Source organism: Episyrphus balteatus, chromosome 1, assembly GCF_945859705.1.
Source record: "Episyrphus balteatus chromosome 1, idEpiBalt1.1, whole genome shotgun sequence".
NCBI lineage: Eukaryota > Metazoa > Arthropoda > Insecta > Diptera > Syrphidae > Episyrphus > Episyrphus balteatus.
Window position 1 is genome coordinate 64,049,507 of NC_079134.1, and position 14,799 is coordinate 64,064,305.

The 14,799-nt window shown below is 33.2% G+C and overlaps 1 protein-coding gene across 3 annotated transcripts in view; it reads right to left on the reverse strand.

Annotated features, from left to right (window-relative positions):
- LOC129906951 (zwei Ig domain protein zig-8-like) overlaps positions 1-14,799 on the reverse strand; it is a 515,233-nt gene that overhangs the window by 169,672 nt on the left and 330,762 nt on the right. The gene's annotated exons all lie outside the window — the stretch shown is intronic.

The following is a 14,799-nucleotide window of genomic DNA, read 5'->3' on the forward strand; positions in this document are numbered from 1 at the left end:
GAATTTGGTAACTTGTTCATCCCAAATCCTTACGGTTTTCGATTTAATGCAGGTTTTGTGAAATTTCAAAAAATCTCGACTTTGCAACAGTATTTTGCTTCATCCGTTCATAATTGATTTTTGTTTTTTACAATTCTTTCACTTAAACATTGCCAAATAATAAGAAATAATTTAATTATTTAATCAAAACATTTTTTATTTCATTCGCCATTTTGCTGCAAATTAATTAACAGTTTCATGTTTTATAAAAACTCAGTTTCTTAATTTTATTTCAGAACAACACCTTGAAAAAAATTTGTATGGTGTGACACAGGTTAATTATTTTAAAAACTTTCCGTGTTATTGCACTTTTCAAAAATGTATAAAAGTTTCCAAACTTGAAGTTAGAACGAAAGATATTACAATTTAAATGCAAAAAAACAGGCCTTTTCAGAAAAAAATAACAAAGAAAAATAAAAACATTTCCTCGACTGTTGTTTGTTTATTTCTTTTTGAATAAAAGTCTCGATTTTTGTTTGTTATTTTGCTCTGAAAACCCCTGTTTTTTTGCATTAAAATTGTAATATTGTAAAATTGTAATTTTAACTTTGGCAATTTTTTAACATTTGTGAAAACTGCAACAACAAGGGAAGTTTTTAAAATAATAAACCAGTATCACACCATACAATTTATTCGTGATTTTCCTCTCAAATAAAATTAAGAAATTGAGTTTTTATAAAACATGAAACTGTTAATTAATTTGCAGCAAAATAGCGAATGAAATAAAAAATATTTTGATTAAATAATTATTTCTTATTATTTGGCAATTTTTAAGTGAGAGAATTGTAAAAAACAAAAATCAATTATGAGCGGAGGAAGCAAAATACTGTTGCAAAGTCGGGATTTTGCGAAATTTAACAAAAACTGCATTAAATCGAAAACCGTAAGGATTTGGGATGAACAAGTTACCAAATTCTGAGAGCCCTATAGCCCGCGAGTGTAGTATAATAAACAATACAACCCAGAAATCAACCTAAATATGGAAATTAATCATTGTGTACATGTCAAATGTCAATACACATTTTTACACAGAAACAAGTGCATGCTTATAAATGCACCCACATATCTAATCCTTTACCTATATTAGTGATGGGAACTATCGAATAAAAACTATCAAACTATCGATAGTTGTAAAATATTCATTCATTCGATAGTTTAAAATCATCCATTCGAATAGTTTTTTCGTTCGATAGTTTTTTATTCGATAGTTTTTTCGTTCGAATAGTTTTTTCATTCGATAGTTTTTTCATTCGAATAGTTTTTTCGTTCGATAGTTTTTTATTCGATAGTTTTTTCATTCGAATAGTTTTTTCAAACGATAGTTTTTTCATTTGAATAGTTTTTTTTATTCGATAGTTTTTTCATTCGAATAGTTTTTTCAAACGATAGTTTTTTCATTTGAATAGTTTTTTTTATTCGATAGTTTTTTCATTCGAATAGTTTTTTCAAACGATAGTTTTTTCATTTGAATAGTTTTTTTTATTCGATAGTTTTTTCATTCGAATAGTTTTTTCAAACGATAGTTTTTTCATTTGAATAGTTTTTTCAAACGATAGCTTTTTCATTTGAATTTTTTCATATTCAGTTACTGTTTTCTTTCAGTCTATTAGATTGTTTTTTTTTTTTTTTAATTCAGTCATAATTTTATTTCTCTACTATTTGCTTTTTCTCTTGATTTCACAATTTAATTGTAAATGATTTTATCTGCATTTGAAGGAAGGACTGAAGGAAGATGAATGATGAAGATGATACACATATTGTGCGATCTTCCAAATGATATCTTGAAAGTTTTTCAGGACTGAATTTATGTGTTTTATGTTGGAGTGCCCATATTTTCAAAACAAAGGCGGTAAAGAAAAGAAAAAAAAAGGCAGCACGGTGCATGAAAAGAAAAGAAGTTATCCGTCGGTCAGTGCGGTGTCATAAAAAAGTGACAAATGAGAAAAAAATAACTCTTTGACCTGGGAAGCGGAACATGTTCATTGTTCAGCCAGTGTATAGTTTATGAACCTAATTAGTGGGAAAACCCATCTTTTCAATCACTTGACGAAACATGGCGCCGGAAGAAGCAAAACATTCGCGCACGCACAAACAGCAGGTAAATGTGTCAACAAGTGGATTTTGTAAAGGGTTGTGAATGGGTTAGACAAAAATATGATGCAACTGTGTGGTTGGTTTGGATTATTGTAGGTAGGTATGTATATACTTTTGATATTTGCAATTTTGCATGTGGACGAGCAAAAATAAAAAGTGTAAGAAAAGGAAACAAATCCTTTCCAGTGGTCATTTCTCGACTATTTTTTTTTTTACGATTTTTATATTATGTACTTCAATGTATGATGGATGCTTCTTTAAGATGAAATCGGATGAAAAGTGAAAAACTTGATAAAATATTATTTTTAAATAGCAACTGAATATTTGATAGTTTTTATTCGATAGTTTATTTGATAGTTTTTATTCGATAGTTTATTCGATAGTTTTTATTCGATAGTTTATTCGATAGTTTATTCGATAGTTTTATTCGATAGTTTTTATTCGAATGAATGAATGAATGAATGAACTATTCGATAGTTCAAATCATTCAGTTACTAACTATCGATAGTTCAAATCATTCGATAGTTCCCATCACTAACCTATATCCCCGCACGAGCGATGTGAATATTACACAATGCAAAGAATTTTGCTGACACAAAAATACCCAAAAATGTCATCTCGCACGCGCGAGTGCGATATTATAAACAAGAAATGAATTGTTAGGAAAAACCAAAGAGTCAACAAGAACAAAACAACTTTTTTTGAAAAACAGAGATAATGATCTTGCAAAAAATATCACTATCCACCTACTCTCTGCAGCATCTTCATAATTTCATAAATGATTTCTGCCTGCCTGAGTGAGAAAATAGGAAACAAAAAAAAGTATTATGTAAACACAAAAAAAAAAAATAAAATTATAACGAGAATATCAGAGCGCAAGAGCAAGTTTTTTTTTTCAATAAATAGAAAAGAACAGAAAGAAAGAGTTCATCAGCGCCATCTTCCGCAGTGGCATTCTTTTGAAAAAAATTTTTGGCTGCATGAAAAACTTTATTAACTTTTCATTAAAAAATACAAAAATATTTTAAAAAATAATCACGCTTTGCCCCACGACTAAAATGCTAAAACAGTGCATTTTGACACTTTTCCTTCAAATTAACAGTTCAAACTAACTTCAAATTAAATTTTAGTAATTATATTGGATTCTCCTTATTCCACTTTATTATTTTCTTTTTGTTTCATCTAAAAACACCAATAAAAAATGGTAAAGTTATTCTAAGAAGAGTGAGTAAAAACAACATGAAATTACAACAAACTGACGAAGCTTTTTTTCTAATAAAAAAAAAAAATCTCTTCACCTACTGCATGAAATCACATTTGATCATTATAAAACAAAAACTAAAAAATAAAAAGTTTATAAACAACGGTGCCCCAACCAAAATTCTGATTCAATATAAATTTGCAGGAAAAAAATCAATTTCGACTCTTATAAAAATCGCCAAAGAAATGTTTCTAAAATTTAAATGATGCAAAAATGTGCATACGTTTATTGCCTTTTCAAAAAAGTACGTTACATAAGATTATCTTATAAACTGCAAAAGTTATACAACAATTAGTCAACCATCTTCCATTAAAATGCTATGGAAACCCCCCCTTAAGAGTGGGTGAGAGGAAATAGCAAAAAAAAAGGGTTGCAAGTCAAGTGTATATTGCGGTGTTGCTTTGCGCAACCGAATTCACTTGCGTTTTCGTTTTCTGTTGGTTTTACTCTATGTGCAAGAGTCATGGTAGGTATATTTATGAAGAAAAAAATGGTATGATATTCAGTGTTGAATTTTTCTATCCTTCTGCGCATCTATGTACCTACATCACTTGGTATTCTTTATAACTTTAGCAAGAGTGTTCGTAGGCGCAGGAGTCTGATCGACTTTTTTTTCAGTGATGATATTTATTTTAGTAGTTAAAAAAACAAATTTTTTCAACATGTTTTTTGGGCAAATAAAACGTTTATTTTTTTAAACTATTAGGTACATATTTGTTTATTTATTTGAATGTTTTATCTTTTTCTTTCGAATTTGTACATAGGTTTATATATTATATTATTAATTGATATTATTGTTATTCATTAGACTGGGCCAAAAAAAAAAAATTTTTTTTTTTGAAAGTTACTTCGAAAATCTTGTTCAGGATGATGAAAAAAAAATTTGGTGAAAATTTGAGCCGTTAAAAAAAATTTTAAGAGGTCTATCATCGGTGTTTTTTATTTTTATACATGATATGATGTTTTACAACAGAACTGCTAGACGATCAAAGTAAAACAAATTTTTGTTCATTTTTTCTTATATAAAATTAAATTTCCTACAAAAAAGATCTGATTGAAAATTTTCGTCAGACGAGCCGTATTCGAGTAATTAAGCTTTTTAAATCGAAGTGTTTTTTTCAATTTGACTGTTTCACTTTGGAATTTTGTGATGAGCAAATAACTGAATAGAAAAATAAAACCACGATAGATTCTTATAGGAAATTTAATTCTCTACAAAAAAGGTCTTATATTAATTTTCCCTAAATTGAGTTCTAAAGAAGTTATTCACTATTTAAATCGAGAAAAAATTAAAAAATCAATTTTCAATTTCAAAATTTTCTAATTCACTGAAAATTCAATATTTTCAAATTAGCAAGATGTTTTCTTGTAGGGACTTAAACGTTCTATAAAAAGTTCCCTGGCAGCAAATTAATTGCTTTAACCGTTAAGAAGATATTCGTATCAAAACCAATGCCCACTGATTTCAATAGTTTTCTTATGACAAGTATGCATTGCGATTTGAATACGATTATCTTCCAAACGGTTAAAGCAATTAATTTGCTGCCAAGGAACTTTTTATAGAACGTTTAAGTCCCTACAAGAAAACATCTTGCTAATTTGAAAATATTGAATTTTCAGTGAATTAGAAAATTTTGAAATTGAAAATTGATTTTTTAATTTTTTTCTCGATTTAAATCGTGAATAACTTCTTTAGAACTCAATTTAGGGAAAATTACTACAAGACCTTTTTTGTAGAGAATTAAATTTCCTATAAGAATCTATCGTGGTTTTATTTTTCTATTCAGTTATTTGCTCATCACAAAATTCCAAAGTGAAACAGTCAAATTGAAAAAAACACTTCGATTTAAAAAGCTTAATTACTCGAATACGGCTCGTCTCACGAAAATTTTCAATCAGATCTTTTTTGTAGGAAATTTAATTTTATATAAGAAAAAATGAACAGAAATTTTTTTACTTTGATCGTCTAGCAGTTCTGTTGTAAAACATCATATCATGTATAAAAATAAAAAACACCGATGATAGACCTCTTAAAATTTTTTTTAACGGCTCAAATTTTCACCAAATTTTTTTTTCATCATCCTGAACAAGATTTTCGAAGTAACTTTCAAAAAAAAAATATTTTTTTTTTTTGGCCCAGTCTATTATTCATATTCATATGTATAATTTTCTCTTCAATTAAGTTAGATAAAATAAATAAATAAATATTTTTTGTTTTTATATACGAAATTATAATAATATTTTGTTTTGGATTTTAATAAGTTTTGGTAAAAAAAAAAACAATTAAATACATTTTATTTCATTATCATAAGTAGGTACAAGATGCTCAATAGTTTATTTAGAAAGGTGATAAACATAACAAATTCCTTATAACTACAAAAACAAAAAACAATTTAAATGTTAAACTGCTTTAGATATATTATTGAATATCAATTTGAAGGTATGGAACGAAAGAAGAAAAAAGTGTTACAGTTTTAGAAAAATACGCATAGTTTTGAAAAGTAATAATATTCCAATAGAAAGTGGATCGTTTGCTGTTATATTACGTATTCCATACCCTCATATTTCTTGGAATCCGTGGATCACATAATTCCAATAGAAAATGATCTTTATAAAAATTTAGTAATTTGTTTTTTATTTCGTCTTCCCAAAATGAGCCGTCTTTATGTATTTTTATATAAACAAAATCGCATGATGTCCATACACCAAAAAAACAATGGGATCGTTTTGAAATGTGCAGTTGTCCTTGCACTTGATAAAAATAATCGTCGTTTTTTTAGTACAAAAGTATCTCCGCTTTTCTGAAGATATTTTAATTTTTTCTTTTCAACTGCATCGCTTATAGTCAAGTTTTTGATTGATGATGGGCATTTGACTTCACAGATGCCATCTTCGCCTACTAAGCCGCAGGTATTGCTCCAAGGTAGTGAAACTCATCATCAATAAAAAATCCGCATTTTCGTACTTTGATTTTATTATCGCTTCTTCTAGTTTTTGGATTGCTTTTTTCTCGTTTTGAAGGCCCCATAACATGATGAAATTTGATACGGGAGTGTACAAAATATGCTTAATAATATTGTGGTAGCTGGCTACACTTTTTACTTTGCATATTTGGCCGAAATTGGAGCAGTAACCATCTGATGTCTAACATCAAACTTCTCATCAATGGATTGATTACGCGTTTCAACTTCAATTCCTCTTTTCTAAGAGCAATTCTTCACTTGGTTTATCTGGGATCTCGGATATCATTTCAACGTTTCCATAATACGAGTCGGCGCCACTTCTTTTTCTTGCAATGCTCTTAGTTTTGTTGATGTTAGCAGCTAGATTTCTTTTTCGGAGCAAGGTCTTATTTCTAGCTTTGGATTTGATTAAAAACTTGCTTCTAGGAGTATTGGTGCTTTCATTTTGTGTCTTGGTAAACTCTGTAATGCCCTTTTAGAGTTAAATTGAACCACTGCCGCAGCACATCTATTAGTGTATGACTGCCCAAGAGAAAAGTTTATTCTTTTGCCTCCGACATAATGACATACAAAGCTGTTAAACTGTTCACAAACATTCGAAATTGGAATCATACCCGTGCATTAAACTATTGGCGTTTCGAACCATTCTTTGTATAAATAATGGGACACACTCTAAGATGCCATGTTTTTGTAAGAGTTCAGTAAAATCTGTGACTGGTCATATTTCTCATAAGTTTGTTTTGAAAAATTATACAAATGAAGTAATTGAGAAGCAGAATAGCTGTGCGCGATTTCACAGAAAAAGACAATTTTATCTATAAAATCAAATTCGAGAATTTAGATTTTTAGCTAGCGCGATTGACATCGATTATAGCACCAGCGATATCTCAGTCGCTAGCTCCAATTTTTCAAACTCATCCAGGCGGAGCAGAGTCTCCAACTGCAGAAGGACCATCAACAGGTTGGGCAAACTCGACTGGAACCAGATGTCCGAAGAAGACAGGATGAGGCTCCACAATGCTCGTGCCTTTATAACAGAGAGGGGTCATCCCATCTACGTCGAGTGCTATTGCCTCGATTGCAGACAAGCAAACGTCTCGAAAAGGAAAAACTGACCTGGTCGTGCGGACAAACGTCGTTGCGTCTAACATTTCATCGGCCGAATCAGTTTTATCGCCTGCTGGTACGATTGATCAAGCGGGTGGGAAAGGCACAACTGTCGAGGGAAAGGATAAAGGGGGGTGCAAGGATAATTTGGTAGGCCGTAGCCCACGGGTTATCCAAAACACCACCAAAGAGTCTGAAACCGCAAACCATACGATCAGGAACCAAACGGACCTGATCGTACGGACAAACGACGTTGTGCATAATATCCCATCAGCTGAATCAGTCCTGTCGCCTGGTGGTACGACTGGTCTAGAGGATGAGAAAGACAATACTGTCGAGGGCAAGAATGAAATGGGGTGCAAGGATAACTTGGTAGGCCGTAGCCCACAGGATATCCAAAACACTACCACCGACTCCGAACCCGCAGACCGCACGATTAATACGACGTTCAAGAGCCTAGCTACGGTCATATACAATAAGACCAAACCGCGTTAGGCTAGAGCTCTCGATGAGAGCGAGCTACGACGCCGACAAAACCGAAACGCGGAAAGAATTGTCCGTCGCTTTGTCAAGAGGACTCCCGAGTCCCTTACGGCAAAAGAGCGAGTCGCACTGGACAAATCCAACCAGTGTTTGCGTGCAGCGGAAGAGCAAGGAATCATAGACGCGCCTAGCACCTCCAAAAGAGCTAGGAAGGACGTCGATTCACCTACCAACTCTTCGCCTAATAAGACGAAGAAGAGGTTAAAGATCTCCCGAGCTAGCGTAAAAGGCCACCAAGTCGCTATAGCTGATTATGATAAGCCCACACGCAAGCTGACTGAGGATGAATGGCATCTCCTTGAACAAAGGATCCTGGAAGAGGTCAATGAGGCTATCGTCAAGAGCTGCACCGTTCCACTCTTCGGTAACCTCACGACTGTCCATGGTTTCAAGGTGATGAACTGCGAGAACGACGAGACTCTCGAATGGCTTCGTGAGTTCATTAAGAAAACGGCAGCTCCGTGGCAAGGCGCCGACCTTCGTCTCATCGACGTAAAGGAGATTAAAGATCTCAACAGACCTCTAGGTAGGCTGTTGGTAAAAGGCCCAGCCCTTCCCAGCGAACGGCTTGAGAGATTTATCCTATCTCTGAATAGTGATCTCTTAAGCAAAGAGTGGGAACAGGTTAAAAACGAGAGAACCAAAGATGGCACCGAAGTTGTGGTAAGATTGATACACAAGTCTTTACCACTCCTGATAAAAGCTGATTTCAAGGTACGCGTTGGTATCACTAGGTGCAAGCTTAGATTGATTCGCAACGAGAGAAAACAGGTTAGTAATGCGTTGAACTTAAACTTTATTATATAAATGGAATTGAAAATCTTACAAATCAATCTTCATCATAGTAAAACCGCAACTGCTAACCTTGTCTACCTCATGGAGAGTAGACAATACGATGTAGCCCTTATACAGGAACCCTGGGTTGTAAGAGGGAATATCAAGGGTCTACATTCTAAGGAACTTCTGCTGTACAAGTCAAATCTTGACAGCCTAAATAGTAACCCAAGAACATGCATAGTAGCTAGGAAACAGTTTAATCTTTTTCTTCTAACTACTTACAGCAACATTGACCAGACTACGGTAAAATTGGAACGCGCTGGGCTTCCAACGCTAATCTTCTCTTCCACCTACATGCCGTACTATAGCAGAGAAGGACCACCAGCAGATATCACTAAAACGTTGATATCTTTTGCAAGTAAGAACAAATTTGATATCATTATAGGTTGTGATTCTAATTCACATTGCAATGGGGAAGCACTGACATAAATATTAGGGGCGAGTCCCTCTTCGAATATAATATCGAAAATAACCTGGTGGTAGCTAACAGAGGCGACACCCGCCCACCTATGTTACAAAAACAAGTGAAGAGGTTCTTGATATTACCTTGACGAATAACTCAGATACTTGTCTATTAGAAAAATGATGAAATCTCTTTTTCCGACCATAGGCTAATAGAATTTTATATCCCTGATGTTGCTAGGCACAATAAGCCCTTTAGGAATAATAGGCGTACCGATTGGCATGTATTCAATAGGGAAATAGTTAAGAACCTTAGTCCCCTGAGGACTGATAATAATCTAGACCCAAATGGCCTAGATAAATTGACAGAGGAATTCGCAGGAATTCAACGCGATGCACTGGACAAAAGTTGTCCTCTTATTACCGCGACGAAGAAAAACAACAAACCACCCTGGTGGACCGTTGAACTCAGTAACATAAGAAAAAAAACTAGAAAACTTTTCAATCGTGCTAAACGCACTAGAGCTGAAAATGATTGAGAATCCTATAAAACCAGTCAAAGAAAATTTAAGACAGAAACTCAACGAGCCAAACGATGCTCTTGGAGAAACTTTTGTAGTACTATCGAATGTACAAATCATTCGGCAAGACTAAGGAAAATCCTCTCCAAAACGATCACTCCTATAGTCTCCCTAAAAGGGCCTGATAATCAATGGACAGAATCTTGTCAAGACAGCTTAAAACTCCTGGTGCAAGCTCACTTCCTAGGTTGTAACTCTGAATTGGAAAATGATTCTACAAACTCTTTGCACTCATTTTGTGAAATTCCTAGAGAAATTATTACGAAAGAAAAGTTGATCTGGGCCATCAACTCCTTCTCTCCTTTTAAATCTCCAGGCCTAGACGGCGTAATGCTGCAAAAAAGTAGTGAATTCATTATTCCATACCTGATCACAATATTCCAAAATAGCCTACAATTGGGATATGTCCCTGAAATATGGCGTGAAGTCAAAGTCGCTTTATACCAAAAGCTGGTAAATCCAGTTACACATAACCCAAAGATTTCAGACATATCAGTCTAACTTCTTTTACACTCAAAACGCTTGAAAAGTTAATCGATATACATATCCGCAGTTACTTAAGACCCTTTCAGCATGCATACACAAAAGGTAGAAGTGTAGAGACAGCTTTACACTGTGCAGTCAGAACAATAGAAAAGTCAATTGTGGTTAAAGAATATACCCTCGCAGCATTTCTAGACATAGAAGGAGCATTCAATAATGTTCATAATAGTGCAATTGCACTCACTGACCTTAAAATAGAAGACACGATCATAAAATGGATCGTATGCATGTTGAAAAACAGGCAAATCAATGGTGAATTAGGTGGGTCACATATAAAAATGTACGCATCTAGAGGAATCCCACAAGGTGGTATTCTGGATTTTGGTGATGAATGAGATTCTCATCAAACTGAATAACAGCGGTGTCAAGGTTATAGCCTACGCAGACGATCTAGCTCTTCTAGCGACAGGTAAATACCTAACCACTGTAAGTGAACAATTAGAAAACGCATTATCCAAGGTCAGTAACTGGACCAGGAGATGCGGTCTTAAAGTAAACCCCCTTAAAACAGAACTGGTACTTTTCACAAACAGAAAGAAAATTCCTCCTTTTGTAGTGCCAAAGATTTGGGATAAAGCGAAATATCTCGGAGTGATCTTGGATAAGAAACTTAAATGGGGTCCAAACATTCAAGAAAAATATAATAAAGCCACGTTTGCACTTTAATCATGTAATAGAATTCTTGGCAGAAACTGGGGACCAAGTCCTAAAATAATCATGTGGATGTATACCGCCATTGTCAGACCCATTCTGACTTATGGCAGCTTAGTCTGGTGGCAAGCTCTGGAGAAATCCACGAACTTGAAGACCCTAACCAAAGTATAAAGAACAGCATGCATTAGTACTACGGGGGTAGTTGCGGGATGGGAGTTGAATCTTTCTTCCCACGGAAGGGCACGTAAGGCGGAACGAATAAATCTTCTTTGAACCTTTTCAATTCTATGTGAATGATATTCGTAAAAAGGTGACCAAACTTGGGAAGCTATTCAAGACTGGGTCTTACGAATGTTATGTAAAGGGATTTTGTAACATATGGATTAATGATTTCCTTAGACTAACGTTTAATAAAACCAAGGGAGCGGTTGGCTTTGTTAATTATCTGATCAATGTGGGATTTAAAATTTAACATTTTATCACATAAGACGCCCAGATCCCTGGATTCTACTATTTGGATGGGTTCATTTAAAAAGTAGGAAATTCTTGAGGAATTTAATGAACGTCTTCGGGAGTATGTAACTTTAAGGCATTTAGAGATGTTCAAATCTAAAAAAATATGTGTGCACCAATTGAAAAAGCGATTAAGGCCGTTTTGGAGAAGATTAGATTCAGATAGAGTTGAAATTTCCTTGAAAATTTTCATATCATCTGTAAAAGGGGAGAGTCTTTTAATAAAGCGGTCACATCATTTACTGGTTTAGACTTAAATTATCAGTTAGATTATTTAGATGATTTAATTTTTGATCAAAATTTACATGACGGTAGTAGAGAACATGAAATAAGCTTGTAACAAAATTCTTGATCTATAATTGGAAGTAAAAGAAATCTTCAGATCATCTTTAAACCACTACCAGAGGATGTACGTGCTAGTAAGTCATGTCTTTTATATTTGAGTGTAAAGTCGGATTATAGCAACGGTTCCTTTTGAAAATGTTCCTTCTCTCCTCTATATTCTATTTTTCAATGATCGAACGGTTTTTATCTTCCCAATGATATTTAACTGACTTCAAAACAAGGGGAATGTATTTTTGTTTGTATGTTTGCTATTTCAGAATTTTTGTCTGGTAAACCGATTTCGATGTTTCTTGTTTTATTAAAGGCGCTTCCTACTTTTATTTGGTCCAGTTCTGACTATGGCATCTATGAGAAAGAGGTCAGTTTTGTTTTTATCGTTGAAAAAAAATATTTATTGTGTCAAGATTAACTGCAATCAAACCAGTCATTAAATGCGTTTTATGTAGGTATCCACAAAAACTAAACGTTTGCCATAAACTGGTCAGAAAAAATTGTTATCAAGAAGAAGAGGATTACGCTCGCTATACCTACAAGTCGGTGGGCAAGTAATTTAAAATGATTTTTACTTATGTTTTGTTGCTCCTTTTCTTGTTTGTCTGAATTTTTAATTATTTTAACTTTTTCTTGGTTTTGTTTTATTTGTATTTCGACCTACACGTTTCAATCTAAAGGGAGTTATTTTAAAAATATGAGAGTTATTTTAAAAATTGAAAAAAAAAAACTGAAAAAAAACTTAACTGGTCTTGTACGCAATAAGAAACAAACTGCAATATAAAAATCCTTAAATATGCAACATTAGCTGTGTTTTTTTTTGGCATTGCTATCTGTACATGCATTACAAAAACAACACGGAGCTGCCGATAGGAAAAGAAGCTTAACCAATCTTGGCATAGAATTTGATGATGTGTATTAGTTTACGTTTTCCTTTCTCTTGGTTCGTGCATGCATATACATTTTTATTCAGTGTTGATATTTGGGAAATCCTACTGAGGATAGTTTTCCCAAAAAAACACGGCTATTGAAATTTGACAATTACCCCGTTTGTATGGCGATTTGAATCCGAATTGAATCAGGATTTAGGTCTATATATACCTGAATCGAATTGAATCCGGATTTGTCGATCCGATCCGACTCGGGGAGCTGAATCGAATCGAAAATATGCATATATACCAAACGAATTGAATACTCGAGATATAATTTATGGTGGAAATTGTGTGTGATTGTCTTCTTATTTGCAAATTATACTGTATGTATGTATTATGATATCTAGTTTTACTTGCACTTTGTTTTTGGTTAGATTTTTCTATTTTACTGCAAATATATTTAAAAGAAAAATTGTGTTTTCGATTCTATTTCAATTCGATTCCTCGATCTGGTACTTCCATATCGAAATTTCGATTCAGTTTCAATTCGATCTTTAAATCGGTCATACAAACGGGGTAAATGTCAATTTATTTGATTTGATCAACGCTGCCTCGCCAAGAAATTTTTTTAATGTCGATAGCTTGTACCTTTGACCAAAAGCCAAATGGGACTTCCTGTGCCATGAAATCGTTTCTAATTTATCTGACGACACTGAAAGTCACCCATTTACCTAAAAAATACGCATAAAAAGCATATTAATTTAACATATTTTTGTTCAAAAGTAAATATTGTCTAACAAAAACCTTTTTTTTTCAATAAGTACAAGATATCTCAAATCTCTTAATCTCTCTATGAGTACATTTTTCTCAAAAAAGAACTTAATTAAATGGTTTTTACTAAAAATGAAGAAGACACTATAATCTCAATGCTGAATAGCATGCAATGTATAAAATTCAATTCAGTACATTCACAATTGAAATTTTAAGGTCGAAAAATGTGTTTAAATCAAATTATCTCGAAATGTCGATTTTGTTAGTTAGTGAGTTTTCTCTTTGAACCGACGATATGATTGTGAGAAAAATGATGCTAAAAAGTTTGATACAAAGCTCGAACTGAGTCCATCAGATTTTCTTTTTTTATTTATGAAATTAAAGAAGCATTTAGGGTCGGACACCAGATTATTTTCTACGTTGATAAGGTAACAATTATAAATTAGTTCATTTGATTCCGAGAAACGATCATACGCAACAATGTAATTGGAGTGATTTGTAACTAATTTGTCCCTTAAGTAGATTTTCCAAAGTTTATTACGTTTATTGCGTATTTGGCACAATTCTGTATTATACCACGGTGGATATGAAGTGAAGTTTTTCTTGCGAGACAGGGGAACGGATTCAGCAATACACCAAGCAACAAGGGAATAAAACATTTTTGTGGCTAAATCGATGTTAAGGGGTAATAACACTTTGTAAGCACAAAATTGAGTGTCATTTTCATCAGCGTATAAAACAAAGGAGAAACATTATTTTCTTTTGGAGTTTGTTTAGTTTGTTTAAGTATATCCATAGGTAACAGAATAGGCTAATGTTAAAATTAGTAATGATGTGAAATTTTGTAAATGGAGGCGTAGTTCAGGATGATCGCAAAATCCTGTGCTCCCATCGGGCGACCAACTAACTCCTACAGTTTTTAACCGATTAGGCTGAAATTGTGTGTGAAGTTTAATAATACTATTCTTCAGTGAAGTACGTAGGATTTTATTTTATGAAATATTAAAATTTAACGATTTTATGGTCTTTTTTTATCGAATTTTGTTTTTGGAAGAAATAATTTTTTCAAACTCATGCCATTTTTTTAAAAATTAATATTTCCTACGTTCTTCACTGGACAATAGTATTGTTAAGGGGTAATAACACCTTGTAAACCATGAAATCGAGCGTCATATTCATCAGCGTATAAAACAAAGAAGAAATATTCTTTCTTTTGGTGTTTGTTTAGTTTAATTAAATATATTAATAGGTAACAGAATAGGCTAATGTTAAATTTTTTAATG